The 26,030-nt window shown below is 39.6% G+C and overlaps 1 long non-coding RNA gene across 1 annotated transcript in view; it reads right to left on the bottom strand.

The window, feature by feature from the left end:
* LOC132523764 (uncharacterized) overlaps window positions 1–25,152 on the bottom strand; it is a 104,480-nt gene extending 79,328 nt beyond the window's left edge. Inside the window, exons 1-2 of the long non-coding RNA XR_009541644.1 lie at window positions 25,090–25,152; window positions 21,864–21,961 (exon numbers count right to left, since the gene is read on the bottom strand). This is a non-coding gene — a long non-coding RNA (uncharacterized LOC132523764). The remainder of the gene's footprint in view (window positions 1–21,863; window positions 21,962–25,089) is intronic.
* Window positions 25,153–26,030: the final 878 nt, after the last annotated feature.

Raw genomic sequence — 26,030 nt, 5'->3', positions numbered from 1 at the left:
AGACGTGGACCTGCCCACCAGAAAGACAAGATCCAGCCTCATACACCAGAACACAGGCACTAGTACCCTCCACCAGGAAGCCTACACAACCCACTGAACCAACCTTAGCCACTGGGGACAGACACAAAAAACAACAGGAACTACGAACCTTCAGCCTGCAAAAAAGGAGACCCCAAACACAGTAAGATAAGCAAAATGAAAAGACAGAAAAACACACAGCAGATGAAGGAGCAAGATAAAAACCCACCAGACCTAACAAATGAAGAGGAAATAGGCAGTCTACCTGAAAAAGGATTCAGAATAATGATACTAAGGTTGATCCGAAATCTTGGAGATAGAATGGACAATAGAATGGACAAATTGCAAGAATCAGTTAACAAGGACCTAGAAGAGCTAAAGATGAAACAAGCAATGATGAACAACACAATAAATGAAATTAAAAGTACTCTAGATGGGATCAATAGCAGAATAACTGAGGCAGAAGAACGGATAAGTGACCTGGAAGATAAAATAGTGGAAATAACTACTGCAGAGCAGAAAAAAGAAAAAAGACTGAAAAGAACTGAGGACAGTCTCAGAGACCTGTGGGACAACATTAAACGCACCAACATTCGAATTATAGGGGTTCCAGAAGAAGAAGAGAAAAAGAAAGGGACTGAGAAAATATTTGAAGAGATTATAGTTGAAAACTTCCCTAATATGGGAAAAGAAATAGTTAATCAAGTCCAGGAAGCACAGAGAGTCCCATACAGGATAAATCCAAGGAGAAATACGCCAAGACACATATTAATCAAACTGTCAAAAATTAAATACAAAGAAAACATATTAAAAGCAGCAAGGGAAAAACAACAAATAACACACAAGGGAATCCCCATAAGGTTAACAGCTGATCTTTCAGCAGAAACTCTGCAAGCCAGAAGGGAGTGGCAGGACATATTGAAAGTGTTGAAGGAGAAAAACCTGCAACCAAGATTACTTTACCCAGCAAGGATCTCATTCAGATTTGATGGAGAAATTAAAACCTTTACAGACAAGCAAAAGCTGAGAGAGTTCAGCACCACCAAACCAGCTCTACAACAACTGCTAAAGGAACTTCTCTAGGCAAGAAACACAAAAGAAGGAAAGGACCTACAATAATGAACCCAAAACAATTAAGAAAATGGGAATAGGAACACACATATCGATAATTACCTTAAATGTAAATGGACTAAATGCTCCCACCAAAAGACACAGATTGGCTGAATGGATACAAAAACAAGACCCATATATTTGCTGTCTACAAGAGACCCACTTCAGACCTAGAGACACATACAGACTGAAAGTAAGGGGATGGAAAAAGGTATTTCATGCAAATGGAAACCAAAAGAAAGCTGGAGTAGCAATTCTCATATCAGACAAAATAGACTTTAAAACAAAGACTATTAGAAGAGACAAAGAAGGACACTACATAATGATCAAGGGATCGATCCAAGAGGAAGATATAACAATTGTAAATATTTATGCACCCAACTTAGGTGCACCTCAATACATAAGGCAAATACTGACAACCATAAAAGGGGAAATCGACAGTAACACATTCATAGTAGGGGACTTTAACACCCCACTTTCACCAATGGACAGATCATCCAAAATGAAAATAAATAAGGAAACACAAGCTTTAAATGATACATTAAACGAGATGGAGTTAATTGATATTTATAGGACATTCCATCCAAAAACAACAGAATACACATTTTTCTCAAGTGCTCATGGAACATTCTCCAGGATAGATCATATCTTGGGTCACAAATCAAGCCTTGGTAAATTTAAGAAAATTGAAATTGTATCAAGTATCTTTTCTGACCACAACGCCATGAGACTAGATATCAATTACAGGAAAAGATCTGTAAAAAATACAAACACATGGAGGCTAAACAATACACTACTTAATAATGAAGTGACCACTGAAGAAATCAAAGAGGAAATCAAAAAATACCTAGAAACAAACGACAATGGAGACACAACGACCCAAAACCTGTGGGATGCAGCAAAAGCAGTTCTAAGGGGGAAGTTTATAGCAATACAAGCCCACCTTAAGAAGCAGGAAACATCTCGAATAAACAACCTAACCTTGCACCTCAAGCAATTAGAGAAAGAAGAACAAAAAAACCCCAAAGCTAGCAGAAGGAAAGAAATCATAAAAATCAGATCAGAAATAAATGAAAAAGAAATGAAGGAAACAATAGCAAAGATCAATAAAACTAAAAGCTGGTTCTTTGAGAAGATAAACAAAATAGATAAACCACTAGCCAGACTCATCAAGAAAAAAAGGGAGAAGACTCAAATCAATAGAATTAGAAATGAAAAAGGAGAGGTAACAACTGACACTGCAGAAATAAAAGAGATCATGAGAGATTACTACAAGCAACTCTATGCCAATAAAATGGACAATCTGGAAGAAATGGACAAATTCTTGGAAATGCACAACCTGCCAAGACTGAATCAGGAAGAAATAGAAAATATGAACAGACCAATCACAAGCACTGAAATTGAAACTGTGATTAAAAATCTTCCAACAAAGAAAAGCCCAGGACCAGATGGCTTCACAGGCGAATTCTATCAAACATTTAGAGAAGAGCTAACACCTATCCTTCTCAAACTCTTCCAAAATATAGCAGAGGGAGGAACACTCCCAAACTCCTTCTACGAGGCCACCATCACCTTGATACCAAAACCAGACAAGGATGTCACAAAGAAAGAAAACTACAGGCCAATATCACTGATGAACATAGATGCAAAAATCCTCAACAAAATACTAGCAAACAGAATCCAACAGCACATTAAAAGGATCATACACCATGATCAAGTGGGGTTTATTCCAGGAATGCAAGGATTCTTCAATATACGCAAATCTATCAATGTGATAAACCATATTAACAAACTGAAGGAGAAAAACCATATGATCATCTCAATAGATGCAGAGAAAGCTTTTGACAAAATTCAACACCCATTTATGATAAAAACCCTGCAGAAAGTAGGCATAGAGGGAACTTTCCTCAACATAATAAAGGCCATATATGACAAGCCCACAGCAAACATCATCCTCAATGGTGAAAAACTGAAAGCATTTCCACTAAGATCAGGAACAAGACAAGGTTGCCCACTCTCACCACTCTTATTCAACATAGTTTTGGAAGTTTTAGCCACAGCAATCAGAGAAGAAAAGGAAATAAAAGGAATCCAAATCGGAAAAGAAGAAGTAATGCTGTCACTGTTTGCAGATGACATGATCCTATACATAGAGAACCCTAAACATGCTACCAGAAAACTACTAGAGCTAATCAATGAATTTGGTAAAGTGGCAGGATACAAAATTAATGCACAGAAATCTCTGGCATTCCTATATACTAATGATGAAAAATCTGAAAGTGAAATCAAGAAAACACTCCCATTTACCATTGCAACAAAAAGAATAAAATATCTAGGAATAAACCTACCTAAGGAGACAAAAGATCTGTATGCAGAAAATTATAAGACACTGATGAAAGAAATTAAAGATGATACAAATAGATGGAGAGATATACCATGTTCTTGGATTGGAAGAATCAACATTGTGAAAATGACTCTACTACCGAAAGCAATCTATAGATTCAATGCAATCCCTATCAAACTACCACTGGCATTTTTCACAGAACTAGAACAAAAAATTTTGCAATTTGTATGGAAACACAAAAGACCCCGAATAGCCAAAGCAATTTTGAGAACGAAAGAAGGAACTGGAGGAATCAGGCTCCCAGACTTCAGACTATACTACAAAGCTACAGTTATCAAGACGGTATGGTACTGGCACAAAAACAGAAAGATAGATCAATGGAACAGGATAGAAAGCCCAGAGATAAACCCACGCACATATGGTCACCTTATCTTTGACAAAGGAGGCAGAAATGTACAGTGGAGAAAGGACAGCCTATTCAATAAGTGGTGCTGGGTAAACTGGACAGCTACATGTAAGGGTATGAAATTAGATCACTCCCTAACACCATACACAAAAATAAGCTCAAAATGGATTAAAGACCTAAATGTAAGGCCAGAAACTATCAAACTCTTAGAGGAAAACATAGGCAGAACACTCTATGACATAAATCACAGCAAGGTCCTTTTTGACCCACCTCCTAGAGAAATGGAAATAAAAACAAGAGTAAACAAATGGGACCTAATGAAACTTAAAAGCTTTTGCGCAGCAAAGGAAACCATAAAGAAGACCAATAGACAACCCTCAGAATGGGAGAAAATATTTGCAAATGAAGCAACTGACAAAGGATTGATCTCCAAAATTTATAAGCAGCTCATGCAGCTTAATAACAAAAAAACAAACAACCCAATCCAAAAATGGGCAGAAGACCTAAATAGACATTTCTCCAAAGAAGATATACAGAGTGCCAACAAACACATGAAAGAATGCTCAACATCACTAATCATGAGAGAAATGCAAATCAAAACTACAATGAGATATCATCTCACACCAGTCAGAATGGCCATCATCAAAAAATCTAGAAACAATAAATGCTGGAGAGAGTGTGGAGAAAAGGGAACCCTCTTACACTGTTGGTGGGAATGTAAATTGATACAGCCACTGTGGAGAACAGTATGGAGGTTCCTTAAAAAGCTACAAATAGAACTACCATATGACCCAGCAATCCCACTACTGGGCATATACCCTGAGAAAACCATAATTCAAAAAGAGTCATGTACCACAATGTTCATTGCAGCTCTATTTACAATAGCCCGGAGATGGAAACAACCTGTGTCCATCATCGGATGAATGGATAAAGAAGATGTGGCACATATATACAATGGAATATTACTCAGCCATAAAAAGAGACGAAATTGAGCTATTTGTAATGAGGTGGATAGACCTAGAGTCTGTCATACAGAGTGAAGTAAGTCAGAAAGAGAGAGACAAATACCGTATGCTAACACATATATATGGAATTTTAAAAAAAAATGTCATGAAAAACCTAGGGGTGAAACAGGAATAAAGACACAGACTTACTAGAGAATGGACTTGAGGTTATGGGGAGGGGGAAGGGTAAACGGTGACAAAGCGATAAAGAGGCATGGACATATATACACTACCAAACGTAAGGTAGATAGCTAGTGGGAAGCAGCCGCATAGCACAGGGAGATCAGCTCGGTGCTTTGTGACCGCCTGGAGGGGTGGGATAGGGAGGGTGGGAGGGAGGGAGACGCAAGCAGGAAGAGATATGGGAATATATGTATGTATATAACTGATTCATTTTGTTGTGAAGCTGAAGCTAACATACCATTGTAAAGCAATTATACTCCAATAAAGATGTTAAAAAAAAATAAAAAAATAAAAAAAAGAGATATAGAAAAAAATAAATAAATAAAAATAAATAAATAAAATAGCACTTTGTGAAGGTCAGAAAAAATTAATTTTCAATGGTTCAATGTAATATATCTCATTGGATCCTTACAACCATCTTGTGAGAAAGATATTATTATTGTTGTTTTACTTATTAGGCTGATTTTTTTAAAAAAACATCTTTATTGGCGTATAATTGCTTTACAATGGTGTGTTAGTTTCTGCTTTATAACAAAGTGAATCAGCTATACATATACATACATCGCCATATCTCCTCCCTCTTGCGTCTCCCTCCCACCCTCCCTATCCCACCCCTCTAGGTGGTCACAAAGCACCAAGCTGATATTCCTGTGCTATGCAGCTGCTTCCCACTAGCTATTTTACATTTGGTAGTATATATAAGTCCACGCCACTCTCTCACTTCATCCCAGCTTACCCTTCCCCCTCCCCATATCCTCAAGTCCATTCTCTACGTCTGTGTCTTTATTCCTGTCCTGCCCCTAGGTTCTTCAGAACCGTTTTGTTTTTTGTTTTTTGTTTTAGATTCCATATATATGTGTTAGTATATGGTATTTGTTTTTCTCTTTCTGACTTACTTCACTCTGTATGGCAGTCTCTAGGTCCATCCACCTCACTACAAATAACTCAATTTCATTTCTCTTTATGGCTGAGTAATATTCCATTGTATATATGTGCCACATCTTCTTTATCCATTCATCTGTTGATGGACACTTAGGTTGCTTCCATGTCCTGGCTACTGTAAACAGAGCTGCAATGAACATTGTGGTACATGACTCTTTTTGAATTATGGGTATATGCCATCATCAAAAAATCTACAAACAATAAATGCTGGAGAGGATGTGGAGAAAAGGGAACCCTCCTGCACTGTTGGTGGGAATGTAAATTGATACAGCCACCATGGAGAACAGTATGGAGGTTCCTTAGAAAACTAAAACTAGAACTACCATATGACCCAGCAATCCCACTACTGGGTATATTAGACTGATTTAGAAAGGTTAAGAAATTGACACAAAACCATTCAGTAAAGTGCATGCCCAATATTTAGGTCCCAAATCTTCTAATTCCGAATTCTTTTTTTTTCCTACTATGATGTGTTAAATGCAATACATAGCTCAGGGCTTTCAAGGTGTCTTGTGCAGAAAGTTCAGGGTCTAAACAAGCGCAAGAACCACTGAGATTACCTTTATTTAAGTGCTGGAAAACAAATTATAAGGACAAGGAAAAGAGAAGCAGAAGAAATATAAAGAGTCCTATTGTATTCTTGATCAGCTGGGACTATCAAACCCCCCTTTATGGGTGGAATCAATGCACAGAACTACATGACCTCTCAGACCATCCGCTTTCCCTTTAATTTGTGTTTTCCTTTTTCAAAAATGGATTTTTTTTTCCTAACTGATGTAATGATGAGGGTTACATCTAACTGCTGAGGGTCAGCTCTTCATAGAAAAAAGCCAGAATCATCTAATTCATCTTTTGAATGATCTTGATTCACACATGTCACTGGTCCTATCAACACACCAATGGTTACCAAGTAGAACCAGTGTCGATAACCTGCAAGGCAGACCTGCCAGCATTTTTAGGCTGCTTCCCAAGAATTCAGACTCACAGGTAGCAACAAGCACATAAAACCTGAGTGTTCAAGAATTGGAAAATAATAGATCTGAATCAATCTGACATCTTCTTCAAACCTTCTCCAAATTCTCAGTCCCTTCTCTATCACATCCCCCATAATAGAAATCCAGGGCTGCACAGGAAAAGAAATGAAAGTTCAGATGCATCTTGTCTACTCAAACAGAAGACACCCTTTGCTAACTTGTCATTGTATAAATAACATACTCTCTTCCACTAAGAGACCCCTGCTCTGAAGAAATGTTAAGAGTGACCTAGCCTTTCACATCTGGACAGCACATCTTGGCAATGCAATGTGAGAGAATGGTCTTCAGAAGATGGAAACATATTTAGAACCCGCACATTACAGGTAAGTTAAGCAGAAGGGAAGACCTAAATTCGCTTTGTAAACTAAATTGGTAAAATATGTTCTATCGGGGTGGGAGGGAGGGGTGTGGGCATAGTATATATTGATACCCACCTACTCAAGAAACCTCGAAAATTCTAGAGTTGTTAAAGTGACAGACTCAAGATGCAGAGAAAGCTGATAATTCTGAGCACAATGCATTTTACTTCCGATTTTCATTTTTAAAGATGTGCTTGCCTGACTTTTTTCAGACGTGTCTAAATTTCTCTGCTCCTGGACCCTAAGGATGAGTACCAAATGTTTATGGCAGGCTAAAGTGACTGCACCTTTGGAGGATATTTCCCTGTTTCTTATTTAAGGCACTAGTAATTAATCTGAACTGTCTTTTTTCAGACATAGAAGAACCAGATTCTCCTTCCCTTCCTGTCCCCTCCCCACCCTTGCAGGAGAAACACGGAATGCTTTTCCTGTCATCATAACCTTCTTGGATTTTTGAATTGTATTTTCTGATGAATCTGTTAAAGCTTCAGGCAGTTTGAGATCTGAGGTATCTGAATGGCAGGAAGTGATTTACTAAGATATATCCCCAGAGAACAAAGATTGGAACTAATAGTGATTTTATTAATAATATGAACACAGATTTTCTACATATAAATCACATCAGCATATGTTTCTAGGCTCAATGCCCATAAGCTTCCAATTTAGACTAGAAAGTAAAAAAAATCACATTCAACAATCTTATATTGTAGATTTGATATGGAACTAGTGAATTTTGTTCAACAAAACCATTCACCTCTAGGGAAAAAACCTAGTACAATAAATTGACTAAACCCAGAATATTCTTATGGCAAATTGTTAAAATAGTTTCAAAGAAAAATCATGAAAAAAATAACATAAGAATGCTCCCATAAAACACAAGTCTTAGATTCATGCTAATCTGTGGTGGGTTTGACATTTAATAATACATTTCTAGTTAATTGCTTTACCGAAATCTCCCTCCGGCCAACTGTCCGGATAATGCATTCCTTGCTTTTTAGTCAAAGAAGGGAGAAAGGGGGGGGGGGGAAGCCTTACATCTAGGCTTCTTCAAATTATTTACTAAAAAAATTTTAAGCAGCTCTGAGGTTAAGGATCTGAGCTCATTATTTATTTATTTAGAAACATGCATCTGGATCCTACTAGGTGTCAGAGACCAATAAAGCCCTGCCTGTCTTTAAGGAATTCACAGTCTAGTGGGAGAAAATGGCATGTAAACACTTAAGAATACGATGTGTGAGTGCTAGCTCCAGTACCAAACACTCCACAAACAACTCCGTTCAGGACGGTTCTCATCACCTCCAGAGATGAGGCAATTAATAATAGTGTCTCTGTACACAGGAAGCACAGGACTCTCTCATAAACACTTTACAGCGTCATGTTAAGGCTAGAGTTAACAATTCAGATAGATATTATTTGCTCCATTTCACAGATAAGAAACACAGCTTTACCTTGTACACTATTGGTGGGAATATAAATTGGTGCAGCCACTATGGAGAACAGTATGGAGGTTCCTCAAAAAACTAAAAAGAGCACTACCATATGATCCAGCAATCCCACTCCTGGGTAGATATCCAAAGGAAATGAAATCATTCTCTTGAAGCAATATCTGCTCCCCATGTTCACTGCAGCATTATTCACAATAGCCAAAACATGGAAACAACCTAAGTGTCCACGAACAGATGAAGGGATAAAGCAGTGCGGTTTGTAAATATAATGAAATATTATTTGGTCAGTAAAAAGAAGGAAAGCTTGCCTTTTATGACAACATGGATGGACCTTGAGGGTGATATGCTAAGTGGAATAAGTCAGAGAAAGACAAATACTATTTGGTCTCACTTATATGTGGAATTTTAAAAAGTGAAACTCACCAAAGCAGAGAGTAGAATGACGGTTGTCAGGGGCTTAGAGGTGGAGCAAATAGGGAGATGTTGACAAAAACTGCAAACTTTCGGTTATAAGATGAATATGTTCCAGAGATCTAAGATGGAAGTGTTAACTAACCTTATTGTGGTAATTATTTCACAATTGTATACATATATCAAATCATTACGTTGTACACCTTAACCTTACACAGTGTTATATGTCAGTTATACCTCAATAAAGCTGGGTGAAAAAAACTTGCATTTCAATTCAAAAGCAGCCATAAATGATACATAAATTAATGTGCATAGCTTTTTTCCAATAAAACTTTATAGACACTGGAAAAAAAAAGAAACACAAGTTTGGAATGTTTAGATCTTTGCTGTTCAATGGGTACAGTTTCAGTTATGCAAGATGAATAAGTTCAAGAGATCTGGTGTACAGCATTGTTCATATAGCTAACAATGTTGTATTGTACACTTAAAAATTTAAGAGAGTACATATCATGCTTAACATTCTCACAATGATAAAAAAAATTTTAAGGAAAAAGGAAAAAAAGAGATCTGCAGTACCATGGGGGGTGGACAGAAATGGAAATGAACTCAGTATCTCATGCCTCGATGACAGTGAAGGGAGAAAACAAATAGCAAAGTACAATGTCAATACCCCAAATTCAGTGTATTTTCTCTACACCAACAGTGAACTATCAGAATTGACATTTTTTGACTAATGAATTTTTTATTGAAATATATTTGACATACAATACTATGTTGGTTTCAGATATTCAGAACTGAAATTTTAAAAATACCATTTACAGTAGCACACAAAAATGGAATAATTATAAATCTAGGAAAATATGTACAAATCTATGACCAGAAAACTATGAAACAGTGTGGAAAGAATTCAAATAAAATCTAAGTAAATGGAGAGATATTCTTTAAAAGAAAAAATAAGATATTTAAATCAACTGTCTAAAGCCACATAGCTAATTGTCAGGAAAGCCAATACCTGAAGCTCCTCTGGCTTGACATTCGTGCTGACTTAACTAAGCTCTGTGCAAATGTCTCATTGTGGATAAACCAACCCTCAGTCGCCCTTTTGTTGTATTACTGCAAACTGTAAAATATTGTTTCACCAAGGGAGACTCTTACTGAATTCTCAAGACAATTTGCTTTTGGAAAATTATAACTCTATTCCACCAGAGCATAAATTATAATACATTACACAGTCTTAGGACCTAAGGCTCCATTTTAATGTGAGAGCTAGAAGTGAAGAACTTCTAAACACCTGGAAGTGCCTTTTTACCTTATTCTAGAGTCGCTCCCTTATGTATCCCAAGATATCTGAAATCTCTTGCAGCTATTTGAGCTCATGTAAAACTAACCCTGCAGAGAACCATCAGGGTTTGTAGCAGATGTTTAGAAGCAGGTTGGTTAGATATTTAACTAGTTGAATTAGATGTTCAATTAGTTAAACTGTTAATTCACAGGTTCAGATGAGACAAGGCTTCCCTCAGTGGGTCCAGCCATGACTCAGTTCCACACTAAACCAAGCTTACAGATGGGATGGAGCCCATCATGTGACCCTTGGTCTCCAGTCACAGAAAAACTTAGAGTCCATCTGCCTGGGAGGCCTCCTTTGCCCTGCCCAGGACCCCAGGGCATCCAGGATGTCTTGGAGGCCTCCCTTCAACAGACCTAGACAGCCATCAGCAAACAGATCCACCTTCTATCTTGACTGGTTTCTTGAGAGGCATTTACAGATGGGTCACCTGTTCTCTTTAAATCCTATAAAATGTTTCTGAGTATACAGTGCAGGATACAGCCACCATTTTCTAAACAATTACACATAGTGATTTCCTTACCTTGCCCTAAAGGGGAAAACGTACACACCTGCAGCAAATTCACTAAATGTGTGTTCCCCAATTATGCTTATATTTAGGACAATATATTTTTTTTCATGTCTTAAATATGGCCAAGTTAAAGCCTACATTGTTTTGGCTATTGAAGATACTAATAAGTGAGAGAAAAAGAATTTTGATTGGTTTCATCCCATAATACTTATAAGGGAAAAGTTTTCCTCCTATTAAGACAGGAGTATTACTTCAGTGTTTCAATTATTAGAGTATTATTTTCCAGTACTTTTTTCCTAAAGAAAAAACAGGTCTCATAGACCTCACCCTTCTGTCCCTTTCCACTAATAGTAGAATTATCAGAGGTTTAGTGTTTAATTTGGTAATTGAGTTTTTGGTTGTGCAGGTGTTGGAGGATGTAAGGATGATTCTAGCACAAAAACTGGTTGGTCCATTGATGGAAACAGGGATCATAGGAGGTGAATCATTCTGAGGTGAAGAGAATCAGAAGCAGAGAAAGATCTAGACTGGAATCACAGATTTGGGAGTTATTATACAAAAGATGCTGAAGTGGGCTCTAGAATTTCTACCACCCCCTGCCACACACACATACACAAAACACAGGCCTGTCCCTGCCTATGTAGGTGAGGCAGAGACCTCATTCTGATCAGTGTGTTGGACAGATCTTGCAAAACGCTACATTCCTAGTTCATATATTTGCACCCTACATGGGATGGAGTCAAATGCATGTAGTCGTGCTAATTCAATTGTTCTCACCCTAAGACTAAGGCATACCCAAGCACATCTGAGAACAGGCTATGTGCACAAGGGCCAAAGGAGTCACAGGGGAAATTACCAAGGTTAATTGATGCTAGGTCCATTTCACGATAAGAAGCCAAATAGAGGAAGATTTCTGAATAAAATATGTGCCTGTTGTGCAGATTACCCTGCCAGTCTTAGGGACACATGCCTCATGTCCTAAGTTGAGACAGGTTTCTTAAAAGCAAAGAAACACCCACGGATACTCCATGGTGCTTTGAGAGCACAGATGGAGCCACGCTGGGGCAATGGCTTTCTCAGAACAACCTCTGTGCAGAGGTGAGCACCACGAACAAGAGCCACCAGCAGTCTTGGCATGAGCTTTGCCAAGCCTCACCCCTGCAGTAGGCATCCCAACTGGCAGTGGTGTCTTTTCTTTTTAAGATTTATTTTATTATTTATTTTTTTATTTTATTTATTTTTGGCTGCATCGGGCCTTAGTTGCGGCACGCAGGATCTTCACTGAGGCATACGGGATCTTTTGTTGCGGAGCGCAGGTTTCTCTCTAGTTGTGGCATACGGGTTTTCTCTCTCTAGCTGCAGCGCACAGGCTTAGTTACCCTGCGGTATGTGGGATCTTAGTCCCCTGACCAGGGATCGAATCCGCGTTCCCTACATTGTAAGGCAGATTCTTTACCACTGGACCACCAAGAAAGTCCCAGCAGTGGTGTCTTAACAGGTGAGAATTAACGATGATGCTCCCAACACAGACCCTAAAACCTTAATACCAGGTATCAGGGTCATCAGGAAAAACAATATGGCAGTCTGTTCTTTCCAGTGTGAACCACACCTGAAAAGGCGGGAAACGGCAGATGCCACGCAGCACCCAGGAAGCACATGAGAAATTACTCCATGTGGACTCCTAACACTGTGTAAGAGGAATTTGGGAATCTGGAATTTTCTGAATTTGTAGAGGTAGAGCCTATTTGTTACTTATTTTCATCTTAATCTTACCCTTAAGACAGTGTGACTTCAGAAGGACAAGTCAAACTGAAAAACAGGGCTATACAAGTAAAGAAAAATAAACAAATTTTATAACTCCCACCATTTCCCCATGCATGAAGAAGTATCTATATCCAGTCACCCCTCATAATGCAGAAGTTTCTGATTTTTTTCCCTAAGAAAATATTAAAAATGACATCACAGTTTCCTTTTCACCCCCTGGCAATGAAATGCTTATAGCAATTGCTCGTCTCTTAACCTCTCTTGTAGTCATACGGGCCCCCTTTTGCTTGAAGACAAGAAAGAAGAATCTTGTAGGATCCTGCTTTCTAATATTCATGGTTATCAGAAAAGAACATGTCCTTGGAGAATTCAAGGTAAACCTGAGACACAATAGCAGGCACTGTTCTCACAGCTAATTGGGGGAATCTGGATGGTGCCCAGGTTTGAACCACACAGAAGTAATTATTCCTTGCCCTTCACAGATAACTTTAGAAAAGCATTCCCTTACATTTATGAACTTTTCCCTCTGCAGCATGAAAAATGCAGGAATGTAGCTCAGCCTGCCTTGCTTAGAGGAGATCTGTTTCCCAAAATTGAGTGCATTTGTTTAACCTCGTTTCCAAAAAAAAAGTTGAAAGTTTAGCTCAAGATTTGCTTTTGGGGAGTGGAGGGATGGAATTTTATCAGATTAGTGGGAAAGTGATGGTGAGTGTCTGCCAAAGAATCATACTGCTTTCTTTTTCTTTAAAAAAAAAAAAAATACAAAAAAACCCCATGCTGATTTTGCAGTGGGAAGTCTGCCCATATGACAAATTAGTCAAGATGAAATGCAGTGGTTTGGCCTTTCTGGAAATTTAATTCTCAGGTTTTGAAAAATCTGGGGAAAACAAGAAATCTTATTGTTAAAGGACAGTAAATTAGCATAGTGGCAGCAACCCTGGTAAGAAAAGCTCGTCTGCAAACAGGAAAGAAAGTTTGGAGACATTCTGAAGTGGAAAGGTTGCTTATAAAACAGCCATTTAAAATAACTACATGGAGATAATCTAAAACACGGAGAGAAAGAAGCACAGGAATAAAGGGAAGAATGAGGAAATTATGTCCAAGGAACTGAAAGTCCTGTACAGTTTTTATCCTTTGCCTCATTTTGCCCAAATGTCAGGACCCAGGTGCCTTTGGCTAAGATTTTAAACAGAGTTTAGACCAGAGTTAAAAACTTAAAGGTAAAAAATCTGAACCAGGGAATTCCTTGGCGGTCAGTCCGGTGATTAGGACTCTGTGCTCTCACTGCCTAGGGCGCAGGTCAGGGAGCTAAAATTTCATAAGCCACCCGGTGCAGCCAAAAAAAAAAAAAAAAAAAAACCTGAACCAGAGGAGAGAATCAGAAAAGAAGAAGCAAGGTCAAGAACATAAGAAGTGAGAGCCAGGTGGCCAAGCCAAGGTCAGGAACACTCAAAGTCAAAGGAAAGGGACAGAAAATCACCAAGTTCAAGCTCACTTACTAAAAGAGGGCAAGGCCAAAGAGGCCAAGGAGTGCTTTAACACTGCCCTTTTCAGACTTTTCCAAGGAAACCCTAATGATAGAGAAGAGTAGATTCACAACCCCTAGAGATTCTGAGACATTTAGGCAGCATTTGTAAATATTATATAGCTTAAAAATTAATGGAAAATATGCATTTTCCCCATACAGTAGATTTGTTGTTTCCAATATAAAGTTAATATAAGATCAGTTTCTTCCACTGAGCAAAATAGAGTGCTCAGGAGGACACACCATATGCAAAAGCACAGGAGAAACCCCACCCTCATGCACCTGGGAGATGAGAAGCCATGCTTGAGAAGCTCTGGGCTCCACCGTTATCCTTGGCTGCACTTCCACATGATGTTGGACCCTCACCATCCCTAGGACTCAGGACGAAGCCTGCTTCATCCACGGCCATCAAGGTAGCCAGGGACTGCAACTGTGTTTGCTACTTGGCACAAGGGGTGCCAAGTAGCAAGCACAGTTGTCTCAGAGACTTGTCTCAAGGCCACAATAATGTCTATCTGTTACAAAATATTTTTCCAAATGCCATGGAAGCCATATAAATGGGTCAAACAAAGGAAAATGTGGAGGCATATGCAGCTGTAGGAGCACAGGGTACCAACTTCTAGCTGTCCATGTCCCTGACCCACATCAAGAACTCAACTTCTGAGTTCTTCGATATATGAGTGAAAAAAAAGATGTAGAATCTAAGAGCTAAATGGAAAATTTTTTAAAGGAGAAGAAACCAAGTCCAACAAAGAATAAACAAAAATTATAATTCACATCCTGACATATCAAAGCTATTTTTCGCAGATTCTCCATTTTAATAAAGGACAGGACTTCCCTGGTGGCACAGTGGTTAAGAATCCGCCTGCCAATGCAGGGGACATGGGTTTGATCCCTGGTCCAGGAAGATCCTACGTGCTTACACAACAACTAAACCCGTGCGCCACAACTACTGAGCCTGCACTCTAGAGCCCACGAGCCACAACTACTGAGCCCATGCGTGGCAACTAACTGAAGCCCGCATGCTCTAGGGCCCATGCTCCACAACGAGAGAAGCCACCGCAATGAGAAGCCCACGCACTGCTACAAAGAGCAGCCCCGCTCACCGCAACTAGAGAAAGCCCCCGTGCAGCAACCAAGACCCAACACAGCCAAAAATAAATAAAAAATAAGTTTTTTTAAAAAAGAAAAGAACAAAGACAGGCTGGTGTGGAATTAAGTTTGGGCGTGGGTTGCCCAGAAGGTAGTAACCCAGGCAAAGTCAATGAACAAAACTTTATTGGGGCAGGGGTGGGGGTTGAGATGAAGAGTTATTATTTAATGGAAAGAGGGATTTAGTTGTGCAAAATGAAGAGTTCTGAAGATGGATGGTGGCGATGATTGCATAACAATATAAATGTATTAATACTTAATACCACTGAACTGTACGCTTAAAAATGGTTTAAAATGTGATACACACACACACACACACACACACACACACACAAAATGCAATATTATTCAGCCATAAAAAAAGAAGAAAGTCCTGCCATTTAAAATAACATGATGGATCTTGAGGGCATTATGCTAAGTGAAATAAGTCAGACAGAGGAAGACAAATAGTGTGTGATCTCACTTATATGTGAAACTAAAAAAAAAAACTGAACTCATAGATACAGAGAACAGATTGGTGTTGCAAGGCGGGAGGTGAGGGGTGGGGAAATGGGTGAAAGTGGTCAAAAGGTACAAACTTCCAACATGTACAATGTGGTGACTATAATTAAAAATACTGTATTATATATTTTAAAGTTGCTAAGAGAGCAGATCTTAAAAGTTCTCATTACAAGAAGAAAAATTTGTAATTACGTGAGGTGATGGATGTTAACTAGACTTGCTGCTGTGATCATTTTGCAATATATACAAATATCAAATTAGTATGCTGTACACCTGAAACTAATATGAAGTTACGTGTCAATTATATCTCAATTAGGATGGTAAATTTTATATTATGTGTAGTTTACCACAATTGAAAAAAAAATCTTTACGGGAGAGTGCAGTCCCAGGGAGCAGGAATAAGGGAAAGGGGAGGCAAAACCAGAAGGGAGAGAGAGACAGAAGAAAGAGGCCAGCGATACAGGGGGCTAGCTGCTCCATCCTGCAGGATTGTCTCAGGAACTTCATGAGGGGAAGGGAAAAGCAATTAACTCCAGGCTCCACCCTGCAGGTTGGACACAGTTTGCCCCACAAAGTAATCTCTTGTATGCATCTGGAGTACACATCAGTGAGAATCAAGTGGTTTCATTGCCTGAGGCAAGACACAGTTGAGTTGCACATGCATGTAACTGGTCAGAGCCCTATGAAATTGATTATAGCAGTGGTGGCTGGAGGAAGAGACAGATGAGGCCATAGGGACGTGAAATGATGTTCAGTCCACAGATGAAATACAGAAACAAAGGGAGACAAAAATACTCTAAGTAATGTTCTGATGCAATGCTAAGCAATGCTCCAGTTTTGAAATTATCATTAAATACACTATTTTACAACTTCTTATCATTTGCCTACCACCTTTTACCATAGCTACATACCACGTTTATAATTAAACACTGGATTTTTTTTAACATCTTTATTAGAGTATAATTGCTTTACAATGGTGTGTCAGTTTCTGCTTTATAACAAAGTGAATCAGTTATACATATACATATGTCCCCATATCTCTTCCCTCTTGCATCTCCCTCCCTCCCACCCTCCCTATCCCACCCCTCTAGCTGGTCACAAAGCACTGAGCTCATCTCCCTGTGCTATGTGGCTGCTTCCCACTAGCTATCTATTATATGTGTGGTAGTGTATATATATCAATGCCACTCTTTCACTTTGTCCCAGCTTACCCTTCCCCCTCCCCATATCCTCAAGTCCATTCTCTAGTAGGTCTGCATCTTTATTCCCGTCTTGCCCTCAGGTTCTTCTGACCATTTTCTTTTCTTTTCTTTTTTTTTTTTTTAGATTCCATATATATGTATTAGCATACGGTATTTGTTTTTCTCTTTCTGACTTACTTCACTCGGTATGAAAGATTCTAGGTCCAACCACCTCACTACAAATAACTCAATTTCATTTCTTTTTATGGCTGAGTAATATTCCATTGTATATATGTGCAACATCTTTATCCATTCATCTGTCGATGGACACTTAGGTTGCTTCCATGTCCTGGCTATTGTAAATAGAACTGCAATGAACATTTTGGTACATGACTCTTTTTGAATTATGGTTTTCTCAGGGCATATGCCCAGTAGTGGGATTGCTGGGTCATATGGTAGTTCTATTTTTAGTTTTTTAAGGAACCTCCATACTGTTCTCCATAGTGGCTGTATCAAGTTACATTCCCACCAACAGTGCAAGAGTGTTCCCTTTTCTCCATAGCCTCTCCAGCATTTATTATTTGTAGATTTTTGGATGATGGCCTTCTGACCGGTGTGAGATAATATCTCATTGTAGTTTTGATTTGCATTTCTCTAATGATTAATGATGTTGAGCATTCTTTCATGTGTTTGTTGGCAATCTGTATATCTTCTTTGGAGAAATGTCTGTTTAGGTCTTCTGCCCATTTTTGGATTGGGTTGTATGTTTTTGTGATATTGAGCTGCATGAGTTGCTTGTATGTTTTGGAGATTAATCCTTTGTCAGTTGCTTCTTTTGCAAATATTTTCTCCCATTCTGAAGGTTGTCTTTTCATCTTCTTTATGGTTTCCTTTGCTATGCAAAAGCTTTTAAGTTTCATTAGGTCCCATTTGTTTATTTTTGTTTTTATCTCCATTTCTCTAGGAGGTGGGTCAAAAAGGATCTTGCTGTGATTTATGTCATAGAGTGTTCTGCCTATGTTTTCCTCTAAGAGTTTGATGGTGTCTGGCCTTACATTTAGTTCTATAATCCACTTTGAGTTTATTTTTGTGTATGGTGTTAGGGAGTGTTCTAATTTCATTCTTTTACATGTAGCTGTCCAGTTTACCCAGCACCACATATAGAAGAGGCTGTCTTTTCTCCACTGTATATTCTTGCCTCCTTTATCAAAGATAAGGTGACCATATGTGCGTGGGTTTACCTCTGGGCTTTCTATCCTGTTCCATTGATCTATATTTCTGTTTTTGTGCCAGTACCATACTGTCTTGATGACTGTAACTTTGTAGTATAGTCTGAAGTCAGGGAGCCTGATTCCTCCAGCTCCGTTTTTCCTTCTCAAGATTGCTTTGGCTAGTCGGGGTCTTCTGTGTTTCCATACAAACTGTGAATTTTTTGTTCTGTGAAAAATGCCAGTGGTAGTTTGATAGGGATTGCACTGAATCTGTAGATTGCTTTGGATAGTAGGGTCATTTTCACAATGTTGATTCCTCCAATCCAAGAACATGGTGTATCTCTCCATCTGTTTGTATCATCATTAATTTCTTTAATCAGTGTCTTATAATTTTCTGCATACAGGTCTTTTGTCTCCTTAGGTAGGTTTATTCCTAGATATTTTATTCTTTTTGTTGCAAAGGTAAATGGGAGTGTTTTCTTAATTTCACTTTCAGATTTTTCATCATTAACACTGGATTTTTTTAAAACTAACTCATTCTTTTGATTTAATTTTTGGCAGGTTATTGAGGTATAGTCTACATACAGTAAAATTCACTCTTTTAAGGTGTGCAGTTTGATAAATTTTGATAAACACAGTTGTGTAACCACCACCACAATCAAGATACATATTTCTATCATCCCATAATTTCCCTTGGGCCCCTTTATTGTCCAAATCCACCCCTACCCACAGGCCTTGGCAATCACAGATTTCTGTCCCTATAAATCTGCCTCTTCCAGACTGTCTTTTAAAAAAGAATCATACACTATGTTACTTATACAATGGAATATTACTCAGCTATAAAAAGAATGAAATAATGCCGTTTGCAGCAACATGGATGGACCTAGAGATTATCATACTAAGTGATGTAAGCCAAAGACAAATAACATATGATATCACTTATATGTGGAACATAAAAAAAACGATACAAATGAACTTATATACAGAATAGAAATAGACCCACAGACATAACAAACATGGTTACCAACGGGGAAAGGGTGGGGGGATAAATTAGGAGTTTAGAATTATCATAAACACATTACTGTATATAAAATAGATAACCAAGAAGGACCTACTGTATAGCACAGGGAACTATGCTCAACATTTTGCAATAACATATAAAGAATCTGAATATATATATATATGTATGTGTGGTGTGTATATATATATATATATATATATATATATACACATATTCCTGAATCGCTTTGCTGTCCACCTAAACTAACACAACACTGTAAATCAACTATACTTCAATATAATAAATAAATAGAATAAAGCCAACATTACACACAAAAAAACATACAGTATGTGATCTTTCTACTTAAATTTGTTTTCTGTTTATTATAAAGCATAGGTGTGATATGAGAGTCATATTGTAATACACATCAAAGCACATATACCATTACAAAAATTAAAATATATCACCTATATCATATCTTCTACCATCATTTGAAAAACACCAAAGGATTTGACTGGGCCGGGTTGGGAGTGAGTGTAAACTAGCATGAGACCAAAAGGTGCGTGTGAAGAACACAGGCAAACATCAGCTGCTAGAAGGTATACAGTGCAGACAAAGGACATTTGAGCATATAGGTGGGCAATGGGAACAGAGGATCCATGAAGAATTGACCCCTGGAATTTCAGGCAAGTGTTCCTTGATTCAGACCCAGGGTTTATGGGCTATTTACAACCTCTGTGTGAACACCAGCCAGAACAGAGGAGCACTCTGTATTCAGAGCTTCTGGAACACGAGGTTGGTGTCCAAGAGAAGGACTCAAACTTGGGAAATAAGTCTGGTCTCCAATTAGTTCATTCACTCATTCAAGAAATATTTATTGAGCACTTACTATGTGCCAGGCACTGTTTGTGTTTCTGAGGGATACAACAGTGAAGAGAAAAAACAAGTCTTCAATGGAGTTTACATTCTAGACTTAGAGACAGATAATCAATCCATGAATATATAATATGATGTCAAACAGTGATAAATCCTAGGAAGAAAAATAAAGCTGGCTGAGGGGATACAAGTGGTCCTCTCTTAGATAAGGTGGTCAGAGGAGACCTTTCTCAGAAAATGCTTTTAAACAGAGACCTGAATGAAGAAAAGCAGCTGCTAAGGGCCACTTCTAGGATGAGGGTCAGTCTATAAGAACTTTCCACCAAACTCCCAATTCAGACTAAAACTCATTGTAAATTAAGTGTAATTAAGACAATTCAAAACATGCACAGAGAAAAATAAATGCAGGTATTTCTCTACTCTTCATAAACCTAAATGACCATTTTGTTTAAGACAATATGACCCAGAAATTTGCCACTTTTGGCTACTGGGTTTACTGTTGCATTGTTTAATCATGATGTGACAAAACAATAAAAAATATAACTGGTTATTGGCTTAAGGACAAGACTACTTAGGCACTCATGAGCAGAAAGTCATAGGCTTTTAAGACAACCTGTATGGGATGAAACAACACAAAGACAAACCTGGTCTTCTGATAATGAGGCTCTGGGTGAGGTTGCCCTGAGAAGATTATGATGGCTTTTATCTTCCTGGTGAGTGGTGAGGGTGTGGGATACTCTAGGACACAGGTTGGCCAATTACAACCTGAAGGCCAAATTCTGCCCTAAGCCCCTTCACTGGAGCACAGCCATAACCATTCACCCTTTCATTTATGTATCATCTGTGGCTGCTTCTGCCCTACAACCACAAAATACCACATACTGGGTGGCTTAGACAATAGAAATTTATTTTCTCACAGTTTTGGAGGCTAGGGTCAATTTCTGGCAAGAGCTCTCTTCCTTACTCATAGACAGCTGCCTTCTTGCTGTTTTTCCACATGGCCTTTGCTCACTACATGTGTGTGGAGAGAGAGAGAGAGAGAGAGAGAGAGAGAGAGAGAGAGAGAGAGAGAGCGCGAGAGAGCAGTCTCTGGTATCTACTTAAAAGAGCACTAATCTCATTGGACCAAGACCCCACCCTCATGACCTCATCTAATCCTAATTATTTCCCCAAGGCCCAGTTTCCAAATACACATCACATTGGGGGTTCGGGCTTCAACATATTAATTTGAGGGGACAAAAGCATTTGATATATAACAGGCCATAATTTTTTAAATGAAAACCAATGTTTTAACCAAGTCTCATTTTATCAGTTAGGATTTTGTTCTTCAATCCATCCTCTGAAGAATCACAACAAACCACTTTCCAGAGTCAGCACAGAAAGTATTGAGTATAACTTCATCTCTCAGTTAAAAGTAGGTCTTCTATTAAATGTAGGAGCAAAGGAGGTTTTTTATTGCCTCTGAAAATTCAGTAAGTACTCATTTAGATCCCACAGAGCACATGGCACTTGGGAGATTACCACTTGGAATTCTAACTAACCTTTACTTTGCTGGTTTTTCTCCTTCCATCTCACTCTAGGCCCACAGTATAGTTCTCCTTATTCTTCAACAACTGGTAAATCGCAAGAGATAGAAAACCTAATGGAAAAACACAACATAATCAAGAGCCCCGATGAAAGGTAATGTGGGGTGTTTTCCTCCTTGTGATCCAAATAGAGAAACAGCTAATCTTGCAATTGTGTTCATCTGCCTGTCTTCTAGACCTGCAAGTCCCATTCATCTCTAATAGCAATTTGGAGAAAATGGGTAAAAAATCTAAGTAGGAGGTAAGGGGGACTTGTGTTTGGACTGTATACCATTTCTTTCTTTCTTTTTTTTTTTTTTTTTGGCTGCTTTGGGTCTTTGTTGCTGTGTGCGGACTGCAGCTAGCGGGGGCTACTCTTCATTGCAGTGCACGGGCTTCTCGTTGCAGTGGCTTCTCTTGTTGCAGAGCACGGGCTCTAAGCACGCAGGCTTCAAGAGCTGCAGCGCATGGGCTCAGTAGTTGTGGCTCGTGGGCTTTGTTGCTCCGCAGCATGCGGGATCTTCCTGGACCAGGGATCAAACCCATACCCCCTGCAATGGCAGGCAGATTCTTAACCACTGTGCCACCAGGGAAGCGCCTGGACTGTATACCATTTCTAAATTCTCATCTCAACAGCAAATTAAGACCAGAGAGGAATAATTTAAACTATTTATTTATATCATACTTTAAAATAAGAAGCCAGCTGGAAAGATGGCAGCTTGAAGCCAGTGTGTCTCCTAATGTCCCTTTCTAAAGTAGTATAACAACTTGATCAGACAAGGCAATATGAATTGCTTTATCTCTTAGGGAAGGTAATCTGCCACTCTCTATTAAAAAGTAAAAAATGCCTATCCTCTCTAACTCAGGAAGCCCACTTTGAGTAAAGTGGCAATACATAAAGATCTATGTAGTAGTGCTTTGATTGCTGGTTATTTGTAATGGTTTAAGTATTGTGGAAGAAAATGCTAACCAAAGACACAATGCGTTGTGTTTGGGTTGACAGACAAAAATTGCTTTCTTTTAAATCTACTACAGTAAGAGATATCTAAGTGCATTGTTCATCTAACACCCCCAAGACAAAATGATTTGGAGTACAATGGACCTTAGGAAAGGTTTAATAAGCTTCCTGATGAATCATTTACATTAGCTGTTACATTTTTAAATCATCATCAATTTTCACAATAACCACTGTTTTATGACCACCTATGTAATTATCTAAACAATGTTCCTAAAATGTTTGAAAGAACTAAGCTTTATAAAGAGTCTATACATGTCTACAAAATAAAGTTTATAGGAAAATTCTTGCCTTTTTCTCCTCATGTGTCAGGAACTTAAGAACAAATCTTAAAAGCACTTACTTTTCAGCTTCTCCTTAGCCCTGAGAATGGAGCTAGCAAGAATCTGATGGTTTAGTGCTCAACTTTCATTCTTAAAAGGAAAATTCATATTTCCCTTTTAAGAATGATTTCATATTTCTGAACTTATATTTCCCCTAAGAAAGAAGTGGATATACATTTCTTGTATGATGTCTATCAATTGGCTGAATAAATTGTGAGACCTAAATAATATGAAATATTACACAGCTTTATTTTTCAAAGTGAGTTTGGATCTACATTTATCACACCACAGGGAATTCTACATTGTGTAAAGTGAAAAAAGAAATTTGCTGAATTTCTTCAGCAAAGAAAAATGAGAGCATAGGCCAAAAAAATCCAGTTTAATACATAGAGTATATGTATGCTGTAATCCTAGTTTTAAAAAACAACCAAAAACAACCTCTATGTAGGTATATTAGGTATATGAATATATGTGTTCCATCTCTGTGTGTGTGTGTGTGTGTGTGTGTGTGTGTGTGTGTATATCTTTGTATGAACAAAAAAAGGATTGGAAAGAAAGCATTAATTCTAGGCTATTAACATTTGGTTAAAGCAGATGCAGCTAGGGGGAGAGAATACTGTAAAATTTTTCATTTTACATCTTTATATTGTTTAAATAGTTATAATGATCATAAATTACCCTTGGAAATAACAACAGAAAAAGTAAAAGTAAAAAAGGAAAATAAAGGGGGAGGGGAGCATAGATGGTGCCATTAAGTTCTTGCAAAGTTTTTTGTTTCTTTTTTTTTTTCTTGTGGGGTGATGAGGGTCTGGATGTGCACTCAGGGAGGACCTCTCCCTTGCTCTGCAAAAACTCTAGGAGGCAGGTACACCCATCTCCACTGGACAGATGAGCCAGCTGAGGCTGGGAGAAGCTGAGCCGTGTCTCTCTGCCTCCCAGTTCCAGTCTCACACCCTCCCCACACACTACATCACCAGCACGGGTTTAAACACTGGTGTAATAACTATCTGTGCAAGCCCACCTGTCAGGCACTATGCTAGGCACTGGTGGGGAAGGCTGGGGCCGCTCTTTGAATAAGTCCCAGATGGGCCCTCTGCAGGAAAGGCAGCCTTGCACGCACTCACGTCCCACCTCATGCCCCTAATCTCTCCTCAGAGGCAGGGGCTGCAGAAAAATCCTGACATTTATTGAGCATCTACTATGCGCCAAGCCCTATCATAGGCGGTTAACACGTTTGGGCTCATGTAATCCTTACAAGAATCCTCTGAGTTAGATTCTATATTATTCTCTTTTGACAGACCAGGCACGAAGTGGTTCAGTAACCTGCAGCAGGTCACACATCCAGTTAGTGGCAAACCTGGATTCACACGCAGCTATTCTGGCCCTAAGTCCCGGGGTCTCAACCACTATGCCCTAAGGCCTCCTCCTTTGGGACCCAGCTCCCCAAGACTCAAAGAAGGCAAGCGCCTCGTCCCCAACATGCCTTGCAGCCCAGTCCAGCTGTGACCAACCATCCTGGCTGCAACCCCCTCTGTGCGTTCAAGGCACGAGGGCCTTTCCATTTTAAAACCCGGAGCGATTGGTCATCCCAAGTCCGGGACTCCTTCCACTTCCCCAGAGTACGAATGGGACCTGAATGCATTTCCTCCTTCCATGCATATACGCCAAAAGAGAGACTCTCTACCGGTGGAAACGCAGGCATCGGCCACAGCGCGTCCCCCGCCCCACTCTCTGAGCCCCAGCCTCCTAGGTCGGATCTCTGAGCCACCACCCCTCACCTCTGAGCCAGCGCCCGCCAAAGGTTTCAACCGGCCGCGAGAGCACGTGGAATCGCCACCGCCCACCCAGGGGAGCCGCCACCTACCTCCACAAACTCCCCCAGCAAAATTCGCTTCCGCGCCTTCCCTGCGCGCCGCTGGCTCACCTCCTGGCGGAAGTGACGCAACCGGAAGCCGGAGGCGGATCATGCTGGCCGAGGGGGCGTTGTCTGGGTGGTTCGGCTGCCGACGAACCCAGGCGAGCGGCGCTGAAGGCGGAGGCCCCGGCAAGAGAAAAGAGGGCGGCGGCAGCGGCAAGAGAAGAGAAGGCGGCTGGGCGTGGAGCGGCCTCCTAGGGGAAGGTGAGCGCCAGGCCAGGAGGCTGGCCTCTCGAGGGCGTGCGGGTTCGGCGCAGTGGGAGCACCCCGGAACCCCGGCTGGGTTCCCGAGGGCCGGGCAGGGCATGGAACCACCGACGCCCTCACATCCCCGGGCACCACGAGGGTCGGTGGAGCTGCCAGGTCAGGCGTGTTAACCCGCGGCCGCGCGGTGCTCTGGCTCAGAGACTAAGACGGGTCTGGGGCCTCGAGCAGGGCCTTCCCCTTCGTGCAGCTCCCTCGGCATGGAAACCCCACCCGCCTCTTGCAAAGTTTTAAATGTCAATAATTTATTTCCAGTAATCTATATTGTTTCCTTGTTTTAGTTAATTTTTTAACTTTAGGTAATTGCTTTAATTAATTCTTTCCACTTAGAATTCTTCCAGGATTTCCTTTTTTTTCTATTTTTTCTTTTTTTTCACATCTTTATTGGAATATAATTGCTTTACAATGTTGTGTTAACTTCTGCTGTACAACAAAGTGAATGAGCTATATGTATACATATATCCCTATATACCCTCCCCCCTGAGCCTCCCTCCCACCCTCCCTATCCCACCCTTCTGGGTCATCACAAAGCATAGAGTTGGTCTCCCTGTGCTATGCAGCAGTTTCCCAACAGCCATCCATTTTACGCTTGGTACTGTATATATGTCAATGTTACTCTCTCACTT

The sequence above is a fragment of the Lagenorhynchus albirostris genome, chromosome 7, assembly GCF_949774975.1.
Source record: "Lagenorhynchus albirostris chromosome 7, mLagAlb1.1, whole genome shotgun sequence".
In the NCBI taxonomy this organism is placed as follows: domain Eukaryota; kingdom Metazoa; phylum Chordata; class Mammalia; order Artiodactyla; family Delphinidae; genus Lagenorhynchus; species Lagenorhynchus albirostris.
The sequence above is the reverse complement of the archived record's forward strand: the minus strand, read 5'-3'. Positions and strand labels throughout refer to the sequence as shown.